The 18,954-nt window shown below is 35.8% G+C and overlaps 1 protein-coding gene and 1 pseudogene across 2 annotated transcripts in view; both read right to left on the reverse strand.

The window, feature by feature from the left end:
• LOC148945912 (transmembrane protein 120 homolog) overlaps positions 1-18,954 on the reverse strand; it is a 545,739-nt gene that overhangs the window by 236,243 nt on the left and 290,542 nt on the right. The gene's annotated exons all lie outside the window — the stretch shown is intronic.
• Positions 1-18,954, reverse strand: part of LOC148945916 (protein spinster-like) — a 116,946-nt pseudogene that overhangs the window by 42,903 nt on the left and 55,089 nt on the right. Inside the window, exon 5 of the transcript XR_016142506.1 lies at positions 15,825-15,959. The product of XR_016142506.1 is annotated as a protein spinster-like (transcript). The remainder of the gene's footprint in view (positions 1-15,824; positions 15,960-18,954) is intronic.

Consider the following 18,954-nt stretch of genomic DNA (forward strand, 5'->3'; position numbering starts at 1 on the left):
TTTTCGTTCAAAAAAATGTCATTTTCCCCTTCATGCTTTTAATATGCGCTTTCTTTATCGGCTTAAATAGAACCATCTGTGTTTATAATCCATGTTACAAAAAGGGTCGGTTTTGGAACCAGACTTCACACGCTTCTCTTATCGCAATGGATTAATGCCACACGGGATTAAAGACACTTTAAAAAAGAGATTGTATTTTTTTAAATTAGGCGAAATTAAATCCTTTGAAATGCAAAGCACAAGTGATGTTCGAACTATGTTGTCAATTTAAAATAGGGTCTAACTTTATAGTACACTAAAAAGTCGTTATTAAAATCGTTGAATTGAGGATACTACACTAAACACAGAATTGATATACAGCCAAATCGTATTCAAAATATTTTCCTGGGAAGAAATTTAAGTTTTGTACTAATTTTGGATTTTAGCTTGCCTTTAACAAACTTAGTCATAGCTAGTTGAAACTGTGCAAAAAAAGACATAGAACGCTACAAATATCAGAATCGACTTCAGAGGGCAAATTATATTATGGGAAGATGTTTTTGAAATTCCCCTTTCCCCCCAAACTCAAAATTTTACTTTAGAAGCTTTTTTTAATATTTCTAGAGCACTAGTAGATAGAGCGCTACAAATATAAGAATCGAATTTAGAGGATAATTTATCTGTAAAAGAGGGGTCATTATTCCAATCTAAATTTTTCTTCTTCTTTTTTAAGGAGGAGGATTCCTACAATTACTCTCCCCCTGAACAGAGAGCAAGAGGGAACGATGCCACATCGATGCAAGCTGCAAGGCCTTCCATTATAAGATCCAATTACCGATATTAGTAGGGTTTTGGGGGAGGGTAAGAAACATGAGGCACGTTATTACTGTCCAACATGCCTCTCAAGATTTCCCTCTGATTTAAAGTTAAAGCATCACATGAAACACTGTAAACATCATGGATACCAGGCTGTGGAGACGGTAAGCAGAGATAGAGCGATCTTACAATTTAAAAATTTCCAGAACACGCTCTTAAAGAGCAAAAAGATCGCTTTAGACTGCGAAGTGAGACTCACAGACGTGTACGATTCGTCAAATCCAAATCTTGTTAAAATACATGAAGCCATAGGGGTCTCTTACGCTCATGCGCTACGAGATTCTAGTAATACCATGCAAGTTCTGGATGTAGTTGAGATGTTGGGTGACGGTGAAGAGTTCATGCGCTCGGCATTGGTCAGTCTAATCAAAACAGCGAACGGTGCAATTTCGTGCCTTCGTTACACAAACTATCCTATGCTCCTATTACCAGATGACGGATTGGACATTAAAAATCGTAAAATGTGTTGGGTTTGCAAGGGAGAATTTGATGATGGTGGTGGGAATGGGGGCAGGAGGAAATTGATCGACCACGATCATTTGTGGCAGGAAATTACATCGGGGGGAGTAACTTTAGGGGGTAGCACATCAGTCGTGCAATTTAAACGTTAGACAGCAATATTTCGTACCGGTTTTTATACACAATTTCAATTACGATTTAAAGTTTATTTTACCAGCGCTGGGCTGAATTGCCAAGGGGAGTTGTAGATAACGCATGGATAGATGGTTCTTTTTTTATAATATCATACCCAAATCATCGTAGAAGCTAGTGCTTCTAGAATTCATGTGGAAAACAGTTGACAAGGGTAACACATGCCTGAATAAAATCCGTTTTTGGGACTCTTTCAGCTTCTTCCCCAAAACAATTGATTAAATCAATTGATTAAGGTACAGAAAAGTGAAAATTTTGATAGCTTCCCTCTCCTTAAACAGCGCTTCCCCGATGATGAAATGTATGATTTATTAACGTGTCAGGACATATATCCATATGATTATTAAAAATCTGCCTGGAGGCTATATGAGGTGTCATTACCGCCCATTGAAGCTTTTTACAATTCTCTTACTGAGAGTGAGTGTACCACTAGCGACTACGAATTTTCTAAGAGGGTTTGGGCAAAGGGTGGATTTAAAAATGGGTTGGATTATTGTAAACTATACTTGGCCAGTTACGTACTCATTCTTCTTGACATTGTGTGCAAAAATGCGGATAAAATCTATGGAGAATTTGGGTTGGATTTAGGGTATTATTTTTCCACTCCTAATCTTGTTATGGATTTCATACCTAAAATCAGCCAAGAAGAACTAGGTCTGATCGCCGATTTGGATCAGCATCTGTTTGTAGAGAGATCAATGAGGGGTGGGTATGTTTTTCTCGGGGACCGTATCTGATATGGTGCTCCTACATCGCAAGAAAAGAAACATTGTTTTAAATAAAAATATTGCAGGCGGAAGTGCAATAACTTAAATATCTAAAAAAACCATGTTGTCATTTTATTATTATGTCTCCAAGGTACAGTAGCCGATTGAAGGAGACGATCAAGTGTATTATGTGGACACTGATTCACTCCTGTTGAAAGTCAAAACTGAAAACCTATTGAATAATTGGGAAAATGGTGAGTACATTAGCTCACGAATGGACTACACTAATTGGGATGAATCCCTCTACCCAGAGCTAGTGAAACGCCAATTTAAAAACTACACATTTAGAGTTGAGAAAAACGCCATGTCGGCCATATCGGACAAAGTCTATGTACTTGAGGATGGTGTGAAGGTACTACCACACGGTCATTATTTAATTTCAGACTGAGTTGAATGTATAGAGTACAGAAAACAACTCGGTCTACAAAAATTAACTTAAATTCATTAAAAAAAAGTACAAATTGGGTGGGAGGTTTTTTTTGGGTGATGGATGTTTTTAAATTCTTTTTTTTTATCAAACAATTTTCAATGTGTGTGCAAGGCAGAGCAATTTCCACTATTTAATGCTCCCTTTCCCGGCCCGCCCCCGGCCCGCCGTAGCGGGCCCCGCTTCCCGGCCCGAGGCGCTTCCCGGCCCACCGCAGCGGGCCCCGCGGCGCCTCCCGGCCGCCGCAGAGGCCGCCCCCCCCCAGGGGGACCTCATTCCAAATTTAAAATGATGTAAATAAAAGTGCGTGATATTATTATTTTAAATGTGTGTGTGTGCATATTCTAATAAATGCTGTATTTTTTTATAAATAAATATAAAAAAAGTGTATTTACTAGTGTTTTTTCTAGTGCTTATGTAGATGTTGTATTTTTTATTATAAATAAATTTTAAAAAAGTATTTTTTCTTGTTTTATTTTTTTCATGTTCAATGTAGTATTTGTAAAGTGTTGTTGCTTTTTATGCGTATAATAAAAGAAAATGTGATTCTTTATTCGTCTTCTTATTATTATTCTTGAACGGAGTAGTAGTAGTAGGGAAATTATTTAGTCATTAGACAAGTATAGTCTACAGTTAGTTGTCTATGTGAACTGTTGAAGGGAACATGTATCAATTTAAAACACCATTCAGATCGTTTCTGTGTGGGCCGTTAATGTCAGGCAAAACAACACTCTTAACTAAAATATTAAAAAATTGCGATAAAATGTTTGTGGAAAAGCGAAAAAAAATCTACTATTGTTAAAGTATTTGGCAGGAGTCATATGATAAAATAAAAGCAATTGGCACGGCGGGGTTGGTGCAGATACAATTCATACAGGGACTTGATGTTTTCAGCATTACTGAACCAAACTCTTCGCTGATTATTGACGATCTGTCTGAATCTATTGAACAATGGTCCCAGGAAATGCTACAACTGTTCACTGTTCGCTCTCATCATGAACATATTTCCATCACTCTGGCTCTACACAATCTCTTTCATTAGAGCAAAGTATGCGAACACTTGCATTGAACTGCACCTACTATATTATCCACAGAGTTGTTCGTGATTCTAGCTCGCTAATAACTCTCAATAAGCAAATATACCCCAGCGCCCCTAAATTTCTGCTCTCAGAATACAATCAGGCAACTAATAGACCCTAAGGCTATATCCTATTGGATCTTAATCAAAATACACGCGAGGATCTACGTGTAGTCACAGATATTTTTGACAATCAAATTACAGTATATCTCCCCGTGAACACTTAACAAGGCTATTATTTGCTATCATAACACTGAAGAAACTACATGAAAATAGACATTTATTTTCAGTTCTAAGCACTTCAAAACCCTCGCTTAGGAAAGCCATACTCAAACATGGTATTGAACATAATTTCATTAATCTAACATCCGAACTTTGTTCAAATTTGACCGAGGGCTATGCTCAAAAGCCATAAGTATTTAAGCAACAGGCAAAGCAACATCGTTCCATTGTACGTACATTGACCTCTAAAAACAAAGGAAAGAATTTTAAAAAGAAATGACTTCTTCAGGTGGGCGGTAGCTTTTTCACACTTTTACTGCCAATAATTGCAGGACTTGTAAACAGTTTTTTCTAGAGAGAATGGCAACACCATATAAATTGACTCCAATAGAACTCGCTCTCTCACCCGTGGAACACTTTGAGAACAATCTGAGTAAATTCATTGACAACGAAAATATTAAGGATGATAAAAAACTACTTTTACTTCAAGATGCACTTCGCCGAGTGGACAAACATAAGCCCTATCGTGCGAAGGCCAGTGGTATTGATCACAAAAAAGAATCATCTCCTCAGGATGCTGCTGGAACACAATTAAATAAGTAGTAATTGGTTTCATTTTTATTGAAATTTTGAATTATAATCCCCATATCTTTTGGTGAACAAAGTAAACGACTCCTAAGTTATCTCATGGAAAGTGGTCAAGATCATATTAAAATTGATAGCAATGGGAAAGGGATTATAATTCAGGACAAGAGCTGTAATCTACTTGATTTAATCTATGATAGAGTTACAAATCGCAAGGGAATATTATCATTTGACACTCATCTATAAAACTTTCTTAATATATTAAGCTTCCACAAAAGCATTATTAGCAGTAGACGAATTCTAAAAAAACTAAATGAGAATGGACCATCGTCATCATTAGCAACAGCATTAAAATATTAACAGGAAGAAGAAGAAGAAGAAGATTTTAAATCAATCTTGGAAAATACTAGCACACCTAGTGGAAACTTGACAATGGTGACGAGGAGGAGCACACCATTGATAGCTAGACAAAAGTGAAAACGTATCAAGTCACTATCACCCCCATCACCAACCACAACTAGTATATAAAAGGGTAGCGGACGTTACACTACGTGTTTAGGTTCAAAATGGTTGAAGTTCTGAAAGGTGTTTATGAAAATATTGGTGAAGCGGGGAGTTTAAGTTCCCCCACCACTCTTTCCAAAGTCACTGGTGTTCACATTAAAAGTGTACAAGACTATCTACAAAATGAATCAAGTTACACTCTGCATAGAAATCATAGACTTCGTGCTAATCATTATCGAAAAACTAAAGCCTTTTTCCCATTGCATATAATGCAAACAGATCTCCTAACTCTAGATGAGATTCAACGACATCACAATACACCGTACAAGTACATTCTACTTGCAATCAGTGTTTATAGTTGTTATGCATATGCAATTCCATTGCGATCAAAGAGAGGCGTTGAAGTTGCTCAGGCTATAGAAAGTATTCTCGAACAGGATTCATATAAAAAATTCAAACGGATCGTGGTAGTAAATTTGTTAACCCCCATGTTGCAAAAGTACCATTTAAACATAACACAATGCTCTATCATAGGCATTGTCCCATAAAGGCTACAGTGGCCGTGTGACTAATAAAAACTATCCAATTTTTAATTTCAAGATTTTGCACATTGAAAAATACATCTGCTTTTATTCATGATTTAGATAAAATCATGTTGATTTATAACCGACGACCCCATCGATCACTGGCCAACTCAACCCCAATGGAAGTTCATCATTCTGATCATGATACAATCGACACCTTTCTTAAACAATATTCCAATGAAACGATTGTCAAGAAGAAAAAAAAATCAATGTTGGTGATACTGTTCAAATTAATAGAACAACTAATGTTTTTGAAAAGGGGAATTACTTGTGGTCCACAGAACTTTTTAAAGTGGCAAAAATCCTAGACACTAAACACATAACTTATCGTTTGCGCGATACCAAAAATGAAGCTCTCGGTGGCTTTTATGATTATGAACTACAAAAAGTTAAAAATAATAGTGAAATCTATCAAATTGAAAAGATATTAAAGACTCGTACTCACAGCGGTAAGAAACAGTTACTTGTTCGGTGGCTAGGATACAACTCTGATTTTGATTCTTGGATGGGTGTTGAAGATATTGACAATGCCAAATGATTTCTATGTAACATTTATGTCCAACGTTTCCGATCCTCTCTACAACGACTTGTATAAAACAAGTGATTTTTGGACGAAACTCTCACCCGCCATCAAATTTGACGGTGCGTATGAAGTGGCTCTTGTCGACTGTATTCTCAAAAATACCTATGACATCCTGAGAAAGGATCATGTGTATGATATAAAGTTATACCGTTTGATTGGTCACTCTTTGTCGACTATGAATGGGTTCAAGCACTTTAATCTAGCGAATATCCAAATGTTAAATTGAAATATATTGAATACGATAATATGACAGATTTGTGTCGTACAATCAATAGAAAAATATCATATCGTAGGAATGGTGCATTCCATTTTAATTATTCATTGGAACACGATAGGATTTACATAACCTCACCTGTTGACAGCGAAATAATTATTCTCAATGATAATCTGAGAGACGATCTTGGCTTTAAACAGAATATGATCAATGGAAAAAACGCTGGCACCGTTTACGGGATGGATCAAGTAATTTTTGGTGATTATCCACCTGGTTTCTTCTCGGACTCTTGCAGATTTCTTTATGCATCCTTTGTGAAAACATCGAGAGTTGGTAAATCAAATATCCCCCTCCTACGTTTTCTTGAATGAAAAACATCTCACGAACTTGTTCATCACTATAATATAAATAATCTACAGTATGTTCCTGTAAACACTTCGTATTTGTAACTCTGTCAGTTAACACTAAGAAGTGAATTGGGTGATCCTCTAGCAATAACAAAATGCTTAGCAGTGATTACATGTCATTTTCGACCTATTGTCGGCGACACAATCACCTAAAATGAACAATAGAAGAATTCCACTTGTCTGTCCCGATATCAATTGCTATGTTGGTGCTCTGAGTCCACGTCAAATAGGCAATGGATTGGACTACTACAAGGGGCGTACTACAATGTCTGGCTATGGTCTTGGTAGCTGGTTTGCTAGGCTATTTCGTTCTGCACTACCCCTTGCCAGAAAATATCTTGTACCTGCTGCATCAAATTTTGCTGCCTCAACACTATAGGACTGCTCTCCTACGAAAACTGTATTCTACATAACCTGTTCAAACAAATTAATGTATTTATTAATGGAACATTGGTAAGAACTAGAAATAATTTATCCAACTATGCAAGCTACATACAATTTATGATGATGACACCAAAGGAATAAAAGGAGTTGAGAGATCAATCATTGGGCTATGAATATCTATCAGGGGTTAACACTGACGGTGAGTTGACGACTTCAGTGACCCAGGAACATCATCTAGTCGAAAAATTAAATCATGAGATATTCAATATATCCCAATGGTTACATCCCAATGTCAAGATTGACATAAAGTTGCAAATGGACCCATCGAATTTCATTTTGAGAAAAACACTTCCTGCAGCACCCGATGCAAATGCTATATCTCTTCAGCAAATCTACAAGTTCGAAAACCACAGTTTATGAGCTCTGGTGTAACGGCAGTGGAAAAGCTATAAGCCAATCGTAGCAACTACAAACCTTTTGTATCCCAAACAATCATGAATAAACGTCACATTACCATCGGTTATCCTAGCTATAGTGCTTCGTCATTTATCAATGGAGAAATCCCATCAAAATTGGCTTTTGCCTTTGTGAAGAGTGGCAGTGCCGTTGGATCCTGGACTGAATCCCCCCATTATTTTTATTTGTTTGATCTATCTAGCCTTGTGTGCAAAGTGAATGGTATTCCACTGTACAGTTTATCATTTGACAAAAAATCCTATAGAACTCTGTACGAGTTGACCATGCAATCCCTAGATCATGACTCTCAACTATTTGAAAATGGAATAACCGATTCAATGTTTTCAAAAAATCATGGCGTAATTGTTTTGGACTTGTCGGGAACCCAGGATATGAGCATAGTACGAACAGGGAATGTACGTTTAGAGTGTACATTTGCCAATGCTTTGACTGAGAGTATCACGCTAATATCATTGAGTCAATTTGAAACCTATTGGGAAATCACACCCGACGGCAGTGTTCTACTAGACCTAGCACCTTGAACACAAACCAAATAATCAACTTATTTAGTATGGATCCATACATGTCCCTGTACAAGTCCTATTGCATACCTTCGAACTTCATTGAAAAAATTCCAAGTGTTAACAATAACCTAATCATTGTTAATAGCAGTCCATCGACTTTGAAGACAGGCCATTGGCTATGCATCTTTCAAACAGCAAAGAATATTAAATTTTTTTATCCTCTTGGCCTATCGTATAAATTCTACACTCCACACATCAGCAACTTTATTGAGATCAGTGGGAAAACTATTATTCAAAATCAACGGAGAGTAAAGACTTGAACGACTAAGACATGTGGCTTTCATGTTCTACTCTTTTTCATGTTCAGATATCACGGCTATATCTACAAGCAGTTTCTCAACATGTACATTGACTTTCCTCAATTAAATGACTTTTTAATGGAAAATATACTTACAACAGTATTTAGTATTAATTTTAATGCCCTACTAATAAAATTTTATAAAAATGTATGTTACATTTTTTATTAATAAATGAAAAAAATGTATATATATGATAAAAAACGACTTTTCTACTCTTTAGATTTCATCTTCTACTAGGTATAGGTATTTTTCGACAACAACTAATGCAGGTAGATTATCTGAATTCAGAGTATACTGATCCGGATGTACTGCAATGTCAGGGTCACATTTTCTACAGTAGAGTGTAACTTCACTCTTGTCATATCTCTTTCTTTAGCCAATGTTACTACTCACTTTCATTTTATAATACTCGTATGTTTCAATTAGTTTATTTGGAGAAATATCACAAACAATGCCGTCGAGTGACGAATTGCATTCTGTCCCAGCCAAATAAAAATCAGTGGGCTTATAATCATAACACCCGTTGTCTTCACAACCATGACGTAGAAACCATATTCTTTTGTTGTTCCAACAGTTGAATCGCTGAACCGGCTCCTCCTCTCAGAACAATCTAACACCACGACGATACCAATCACGTAGCAATAAACTAAAATCACGCTTAGGATTCTTTCCAATCATACCGGGATATCTATTCTCCCATTGATTACATTTATCATAGTGGCAATTGGACCATAGGTGCCCTCTAGGATGAGAGTCACACACCTCTTCAAAACAGGAATTATAGCCTTTAATTTGTACAGCATATCCTCTATGCAATTTACACGGGTTGCATAATCTACACTTTTCATCATACTTATCAATCATTGTGCAATTCTCACATGATGACCAGCTGCCTAGCGTGTACATGCATAGCGGAGGTGTATGGAACATTTTTTTCATGTGTTGACACTCTCACTGCCATAATGAAACCGAGCTACCAACAACAAAAAATTGTCTGAGATAGGGATCAATTGACTGGGATCATTGTAGCTTCATAAAATTCTAATCTTGGTTCGCAGACTTATCTTCATATTCTTCCAAACTTTTTTTAACTGTGAAAAAAAAACCTGAGCCTTCGCTACTCTACTTTTAACCTCTTGACTGCTCCCACCGTCTTTACTAATAATAGTACCAAGGTAAATGAAGCTGACAACCTGATCAATCGTTTCGTTATCCAACGTCCTCTTTTTAGCTTCAGTTATTCCTAACCTTAGTGACTTAGTCATCTTAATATTAATTTTTAAATCTATTCTAGCACCCTGAACTCGAAAAACCTCTAAAAGTTCTATAATATGCTAAAACATGCTTAAATCTTTTCTAAATCCTTAAATCTTTTTTAAAATTTTTTCAAAAGTTCTAAAAGATGCTTAAATCATCAGCATAATCTAAGTCCAGGAGAGTTTTTCCTCCGCATTTGATTCCATGGTCTCCCCTTGACTATTGGCTGTCCTGTGCTCCTTAAGACAAAATCCCACAAAATGATGCATATAAAGGTAAATCTGGGTCATCCTCTGTGAAACATTCCTTCCTCTCACGGGAAACTCCTCCGTGGAAAGTTCCTTCACGTAAAATACCCCCTCCTCTAAAATTCCTTGCGGCAATTCCATCCTCCTTGAAAATTCCCCCTCCGTAAAATTTCTTGCAGAATATTCAGCCTGAAAAATTCCCCCTAGCATAGTTTTAGTGCTAATCGTGCTAGCCGTTATCGTTTAACCAATCACTACAGATATTTCTCCTTCCATGGAAACTATTTCCAACATATTGAAAGTTTTTCCCGGACAATTCCTCCGGAAAATCTCCGCGTACACTATGGTTAGGTAAAGGGAAAGCAATATAAATGAAATAAAATCGCCTTGGAATTCTGTCAAATCCCCCATTGTAAATTTTCCCCTAGAAAGTTTTCCCCCAGAAACTTACCTCTACATGGAAAATTTTTCCCATGGAAACCCACCCCAACACAAAATATCTCCTCAAAAAAATTTATGTATACATTCCAATAAAAAAAAACTATGCGTAATCTATATGCAAATTTTTAACTTAAAAACTTATAGCCAGGGGAGGGGGGGGGGTTATGTGACGATTTGTGGGGAAAAGGGGTGTGGTAGGGGAGCTAGTTACCCTCCAATATTTGAAATTGCTGCTTCTATATGATGCAGAACATTCTGTACAGAAGCAGGATGGGGTCACATTTTCAGGTAGCTTTCAGTCAAACAGTTCGTGGTAACGAACTGTAAGTAAGGAGTGACCCTGCTCAATGGTAACCGAAATTCTAAAAACCGAATTTTGATGCCAATAGATACATCAAGAGAATCAGACTTTAATGCTGATTTCAAATATATAAGTTTCATCAAGTTTAATGCTGATTTCATCAAGTTTAGTCTTACCCATCAAAAGTTAGGCGCCTGAGAAAATTTGGCTGATTTTGGAAAAAAGGGGAAAGACCCCCTAAAAGTTATAGAACCTTAATGAAAATCACACTAACATATTCAGCGTATCAGAGAACGCTACTGTAGAGGTTTCAAGCACCTATCTAAAAAAATTTGGAAATTTTGCATTTTTTGCAAGAAGAAAGATCACGGATGCGTGTTTATTTGTTGTTTTTTTTCCAGGGGTGATTGTATTGACCCAGTGGTCCTAGAATATCGTGGGAGGGCTTCATTGGAACGGAAATTAAAAGTTCTAGTGCCCTTTTTAAGTGACCAAAAAAATAGAGGGCAACTAGGCCCCCTCCCACGCTCATTTTTTTCCCAAAGTCACCCGATCAAAATTTTTAGATAGCCATTTTGTTCAGCATGGTCGAAAATATGATAACAATGTCTTTTAGGATGACTTGATGAAGTGCCCGGGGGGAGGGCTGAAAGTTATGAACTTTACCCAATGTTAACATATAGTATTGGTTATTGGGATGTATACAGACGTTTTCAGGGGGATTTTTTCTGGTAGGTTGGGGGGGGCCTCGGGGGTTATATGGGAGGATCTTTCCATGAAGGAAGTTTTCATTGGGGAAGGAAGATTGCTATGAAGGGGGCACTGGATTTCCCAGCATTATTAAAGAAAAAGATCAGAAATTAAGTAAAAAAACAACAAGTTTTTCAATTGATTTCAACTGATCAACTGATTGTGATTAAGGGGTCATTTTTAAAGAATTGGAAAAAAAATTCAAACTTTAGCTTAAAGAGCAAGGTACTGACTAGGGGCCGAACCCCCTAATATAAGTATTAAAAATCTATGAGTATAGAAGTTCGTTACGTAAGTTAATTCGTAAGTTACGTATATTTATTACTAATAAAAATGTTCGTAAATAAAATTAAACAAGTTTCGAGAAAGCCATTAAACCAAATAAAAGTGAAATTAATGTGCAAATTTTGTTTTAATTATTCATATACGGTGAGCCAAAATCAAAACCTGCATTAATTCAAAAACGTTCAAAACTTAAATTAAAAAAACAAGTTTTTTATCAAACAGTTCGAGGTAACGAACTGTAAGTAAGGAGCGACCCGGCTCAATGGTAACCGAAACTCTAAAAAACGGGATTTTGATACCAATAGATACATCAAAAGAATCACACTTTAATGCTGATTTCAAATATATAAGTTTCATTAAGTTTAGGTCGACCTATCAACAGTGACGTGCCTGAGAAATTTTGATTTATTTTTGAAAAAAGGGGGAAAGACCCACTAAAAAGTATAGAACCCTAATGAAAATCACACCCTCATATTCAGCATATAAGAGAACACTACTTTAGTGGTTCCAAGCTCCTATCTACAAAAATGTGGAATTTTGCATTTTTGCCAGAAGAAAGATCACGGATGCGTGTTTATTTGTATGTTTGTTTGTTTTTTTTTTTGTTTTTTTTTCCAGGGGTGATAGTATCGACCCAGTGGTCCGAGAATATCGTGGGAGGACTCATTGGAACGTAAAATAAAAGTTCTAGTGCCCTTTTTGATTGACCAAAAAAGATGGAGGGCAACTAGGTCCCCTCCCACGCTCATTTTTTTTCCCAAAGTCACCCGATCAAAATTTTGAGATAGCCATTTTGTTCAGCATGGTCGAAAATATGATAAAAATGTATTTTAGTATGACTTAATCCCCCAAAGTCCCCAGGGGGAGGGCTGAAAGTTATGAACTTTACTCACTGTTAACAGATAGTTTTGGTTATTGGGAAGTATACAGACTTTTTCTGAGGAGATTTTTTCTGGGAGGGGGGGGAAGGAGAGGGGCGGGGGCTATATGGAAGGACATTGCTATGAAGGGGGCGCCGGATTTCCCAGCATTATTAAAGAAAAAGATCAGGAATTAAATAAAAAAGAACAAGTTTTTCAACTGATCAACTGATTGTGATTAAGAGGTCATTTTTAAAGAACTGGAAAAAAAATTCGAACTATAGTTTAAAGAGCAGGGTCTTGACGAGGGGGCGAACCCCCTAATATACGTGTTAAAAATTTATGAATATAGAAGTTCGTTACGTAAGTTAATTCTAAGTTACGTATATTTATTACTAATAAAAACGTTCGTAAATAAAATTAAACAAGTTTCGAAAAAGCCATTTAACCAAATATAATATGCAAATTTTGTTTTAATTATTCATGTACGGTGAGCCAAAATCAAAACCTGCATTAATTCAAAAACGTTCAAAAATTAAATAGAAAAAACAAGTTTTTTTAACTGAAAGTAAGGAACGACGTTAAAACATAAAACGAACAGAAATTATTCCGTATATGAAGGGGGCTGTCCCCCTCCTCAACGCCTCGCTCTTTACGCTAAAGTTTGACTTTCTCACAACTCTATTTTTTTAAACAATAAAAAAACTTTAGCGTAAAGAGCAAGGCGTTGAGGAGGGGGACAGCCCCCTTCATATACGGAATAATTTCTGTTCGTTTTAAGTTTTAACGTCGTTCCTTACTTTCAGTTAAAAAAACTTGTTTTTTTTATTTAATCTGAAAGTAAGGAACGACGTTAAAACTTAAATTGAACAGAAATTATTCCGTTTATGAAGGGGGCTGTCCTCTCCTCAACTACTCACTCTTTACGCTAAAGTTTGTCTTTCTCACAACTCTATTTTTTTAAACAACAAAAAAACTTTAGCGTAAAGAGCGAGGCGTTGAGGAGGGGACAGCCCCCTTCATAAACGGAATAATTTCTGTTCGTTTTAAGTTTTAACATCTTTCCTTACTTTCAGTTAAAAAAACTTGTTTTTTTTTATTTAATTATGTAAAGAACCGAATGAAAATAGATATTCGACCTGAGTAAAATAAATTATCATTGAGTAATGATATTGGGCTCAAACTACAATGCCAGAATGTCCAAATTCAAAATGACAGTTGTGATAGGATAAAATGGTTAAAATTGAACCGTAATAAATTTGAACCGTAAAATTTGAACCGTAATAAATATTTGAATACCCGATTCAGTCCCTTTTTGTATAAATCATTTTGGTCCAATAAATCAGAAATAGACCGGCTATTTCAAATTAGCCTAAGCTTGAAAATACCTTCGCTTTTTATATCAGCCCTGATAAGTTGTCAAATCGTGGGGCCGTTTTTTAGCACTAAGATCTTACATCTAAGATCTTTCATCTTTCTGCAAAGATTATCGTTTTTTCAACTCATCTTTGTTCTAAGATCTTACAGCTCGCTGATGTTAGCAAAATGCGTGAAAGACGCCATCTTTCTGCGATATAGAACAATGATGAGAGAACTTTGATGATCTACTCATCATTCTTTTCAGACCGCTGGTCAGGGTATAATGATAGAAGATGTTTGCACAAAAATGACAAAAGGTGTAAGATCTCAGTTCAAAGATTTCAATTTTAAGCATTTTCTGACAGAATATGTAAGATCTTAGTACATTGATGGGTGAAAAAACGGCCCTATTAAAAGATATTGGCATCTCTTTGTTGCAGAGGATAGCAACTATTGAAACAGCTGAACCGTAATAAACATTTGAATGCCCGATTCAGTCCCTTTTTGTATAAGACTAAATTGAATATCGTAAGGCGTTACGACATTACAAGGTTTTAGAAGCAAGGCACAAAAATACCGGAAAAAATTACTTATTTAACAAGAGGCTAAAGATTGGCTAAAATTTATAGAAGGGAAGAGACAAAATCAGTCTCTAAACAAATCACAGCTAATCGCTCAACAAATAAAACGGAGGAAGGGAAAGGACGTCGGGGTTGTCTTATGAGGAGATGAGATGAGAAAGGAGAGGAACTTTGGTAAGCAACCTTTCTTTAACTGATTATGGCAAGCACCTGCCTTATCTCAATTTCTTTAAATGTAAAGTTAAAATAATAATATAAAACCTTTTCGTCACTTTGTTTAATACGAGATATCCTATTTCTGTGTTGAATTAAGTTGTCAATTAAACCCTTTGAGGTTCCCTTTTTGGCCCTAACTTTAGTCAGAGCTGTATCTTCCCTTTTTGAAGGACTTACCCATTTGGCTTATTAGAGCATTGAGTCTCTCAGATAATTTGAAGTAGATTTGGATTTATTCTGAGGTTTATTAGAGCATCGAGCCTCTCGGATAATTTGAAGTAGCTTTTGGATTTATTCTGTTTGATTAAGGAATTTCATTTTGATCACAATAGACGGCTGTGATTATCATTTAAACAATTCAAGGTCCTTGTTAGATTTTACTTTGATTGGTTGTGGGTTTTCTAATTTTTCCACCTCTTTTACTCTTATCGAATTTACCAGTAAAATCAAACTGCCATCAAATTTTAAGTACCAATCCGAACTAATTGCTTCCGTTGAGAGTGATACCAATTGATTGAATGTTTCCTTCAGAGCTTTGGGTAATGAAATTTATAAATAGAAATCAATATGTTAAGAAGGGGCGTTTAGAAAGAGAAGTTACCCAATGTCTGCTTAAGGCAACAACCAGACGTATTTTCTGGCCGTAGAAAGAGGACAACTTTAGACAATGTTTAGAAACTAGAAGGAAAAACGATCAGCTGGATTTTCTTTACTTAAAATAAAACAAGTCAACTATAAACTTTCCGGCCAAGAGGCCATATTTACATTATGGAAAGCAAAATTTCGTGTCTGAATTTTGTATCTGACGTGTTTGAACATATCATCAATGAGAAGGATTTTCATGCCAGAAATTTTTACTGAAGAAATGGGAGATGCGAACATAACCTTTCTAAGAATTTCTAAGAATTAAGAAATTGTGTACTTGCTTCCCAACTGATGTGTCTAGATTGCCGGTCTGCACAACTTCACCAAGAGCAACAAATTTCGGTCCCCACCAGGCGACTGCGCCAGCAAAAAAAGCTATTCCTGCCGCCGCCAGGGTTACAAGGATGTAAGTTATACTGAAAAAAAAGAATGATTATTTTAAGGGACTATTCAGTCTACATGTGAAGTAATCTCAGACATGGTATATGAATTAGAAATTTTATTTTGGAAGGAACTTGTCAGTCAATTACCGAAGGTCAACTTTCATTACTCATTACCTATCATTTCTTTCGCTGCCTTAGACTTTATTTACTGGTCCCTTAAGTATGAAACAATTATTGCCTAAAGTAAAGCCTTCAAATGGTAGAGAATGGGAAGCAAAGAAATTAACTGTATCCCTTATAAAAGATTGTCACAAACAGGTACTTGAAATTATAAACAAAAAAAAATTGGCTTAAAACATGATTTTAAAGCCAGTTAAAAACATAACTTTTCCATACAAACTAGTGTTCCAACAGCTGAAAAGTAGGCTCGACGTACTACGCGTTACCAATGGATTTGGACGATCTTTATTTTGATCGTTATACAAACTAGTGTCTTTTATTTGGAAGTTGATAGGTTACTAAAAAAAAAAAAAACACACGATGAAAGGAGCGACATAAATTATTCTAAGACGATTCACGAATGTCTTAGCTGGCTCGGTTCACAAATGACGATCCCGATATAATGAAAAATGGTGAGGTTTGGTTGCCTGGCTGATCAACTGGTACTTAAAAACCTATTAATCGCCAAACGTGATTCTTTGATTTCTTGTTGTAAGCTCCTAGGATTTAATGCTGCTAAGACTGAATTTCTCGTTTACAGAGCATGAGGTAAAGCTATATCTTCTTTATCTGTTACTGTAGCAGGGAAATCTATTATAGTCTTCTTCACTGAATTAACTAGGCCTTGTTTGGGGTCCAGTTAAGTGTAGCACTCGTATTCTTACCGTTGAACATGCCATATCAGGTTTCCACGCCAGCTATGCCAAATTTGCTGCACTGAAGTATAGTTATAGTAAGTGTGTACTGGCTAAACTATATAGTGCTCTTGCTCTGCCTCACGCGCTGTTTGTTTCAAAACTTTGAGATTCACTGTCTAAAACGGAGCAGTTAAGGATTCGATCGGAGTTTCGTCGCTATCTGAAGTTTTTAGTAAGATTCCCACTGTATTACAGGAATAGTTTCATTTTGTAAAAATATTGTACTCCTGACCCTTTATATCTAGTGGGTTCAAATAAGTGCGATATGTTTAAGAGAAGTTTAAACTGTCCCTTGTCATAGCCATACTTCAGCAAAAACTGTCAGCTAATAAAAGCACATGCCCAATGTATAAATATGATACAAAGAAGTTAAAAATCCCAGCAATTAAGGCTGAGTTTGATTTCGATTTGAAACAAAGGTTTGAAGCTCTTGCCTTACTCCAAGAATGGATTGAAGATTGTAATGCTATGAAAATAGAATAGTCTTGGGAAAAAGCAACACAAGTAAAGTCATGGCAAGTAGTAACACAAGAAGCAGCCTCAAAGATACTCAGAAAACGGGGAAAAAACACAAGGAGTCAAGTACTGTGGAGACACTTCAGGCACTCGTAGATAAGTAGAAAGTGTCCTAAGGTTGAGAACGAATCCTTAACAAATAATTAAATAAAAATGATTAAAATAATTAATAAAAGACATTTTCAAATAAAAAATTAAATAAAAAAAAACTACTTGAACGAAAGAAATTACATTAAAACTTAAAACACACAGGAATTCTTCCGTATAAGAGGGGGACTGCTCTTCCTCGACCTTTGTTTTTACGTTAAAATTCTAAAGCTCTTTAAAAATACTTTTCATTCAAGCTCAACAGCCCTTGTGTTTGAGCAGTCTTTCTTAAAGAAAGATTGATGACAAAAAGTCAAACTTTAGCGTAATGAGCGAGAGTTGAGGAAGAGGCAACCCCCTAAATTTACAAAACATTTTCAGTTCATTTTAAGTTTAAATATTACTGTGTACTTTCCATTGAAAAAAAACTTCTTTTTTTACTTAGTTTCTGACCGTTTTTCAAGTCATGCCACGAAATCCCCTTCCTTTTCGTCCCTTCGCGTAAAAAGCATTCTGAAAAATTGTTCCATAGACTTTCCGCTCAACTGAAAATTCTTTCCATGTTAAATCTCCCCCGCGCAAAGTTTTCGCCAAAAATTCACGTATGTCTCCCAATAACAAATACTAAATGTTAACTATGGGCAAAATGTACAACTTAAACCCCTTTGCTCAGAGACTATGAGGAGCTATGTCCTCCCCAAATGCATATTCGTTGTACCTTTCGACTATAGTGTACCTTTCAACGATTTATAACCTAACAACATCATACCCTATAACCTAATTTATAACCTACAACCTAACTTAACATATTTATAACCTTTTTTAGTTTTTATTGTTTTAAAAAATAAAGTTGTGAGACAGAGTCAAACTTTAGCGTAAAGAGCGAGGCGTTGAGGAGGGGACAGCCCCTTTCATATACGAAATAATTTCTGTTCGTTTTAAGTTTTAATGTCGCTCCTTACTTTCAGTTTAAAAAACTTGTTTTTTTTAATTTAATTTCTGATCGTTTTTTAGTTAATGCAGCTTTTATTTTGGCTAACCGTCATTGAATAAGTAAACAAAATTTGCATTAAAATTTTACTTTTCTTTTGCTCAATCGATGTCTCTGAATTTGGTTATGACGTAATTTATAAATTAACTTACGTAACTAACTTCTATATTCGTATATTTTCTTCTGGCAAAAAATACAAAGTTGCAGATTTTTGCAGATATGAGCTTGAACACCCTGCAATAGGTTTTTTTGATGCGCCCAATCTGAAGGTGTGATTGTCAGTAAAGTTGTTTCACTCCTTGGATATGTCCCCCCCCTCTTTCATAACTCGGGAAAATTTTCTCAGGCTCATAGCCGTTGATGAGTACCACAAAACTTAAAAAAAGTTATGTATTTAGAATCAGCATTATAAACTAATTCTTTTGATACATTTATTGACATCAAAATTCCGTATTTGAAAGTTTCGATTACTATTGAGCCGTATCGCTTATTTTCTTATTGTTTTTTTTATTACGTA

The sequence above is a fragment of the Artemia sp. Qi Xiang Cuo genome, chromosome 12 (genome assembly GCF_049724085.1).
Source record: "Artemia sp. Qi Xiang Cuo chromosome 12, ASM4972408v1, whole genome shotgun sequence".
Lineage (NCBI taxonomy): Eukaryota > Metazoa > Arthropoda > Branchiopoda > Anostraca > Artemiidae > Artemia > Artemia sp. Qi Xiang Cuo.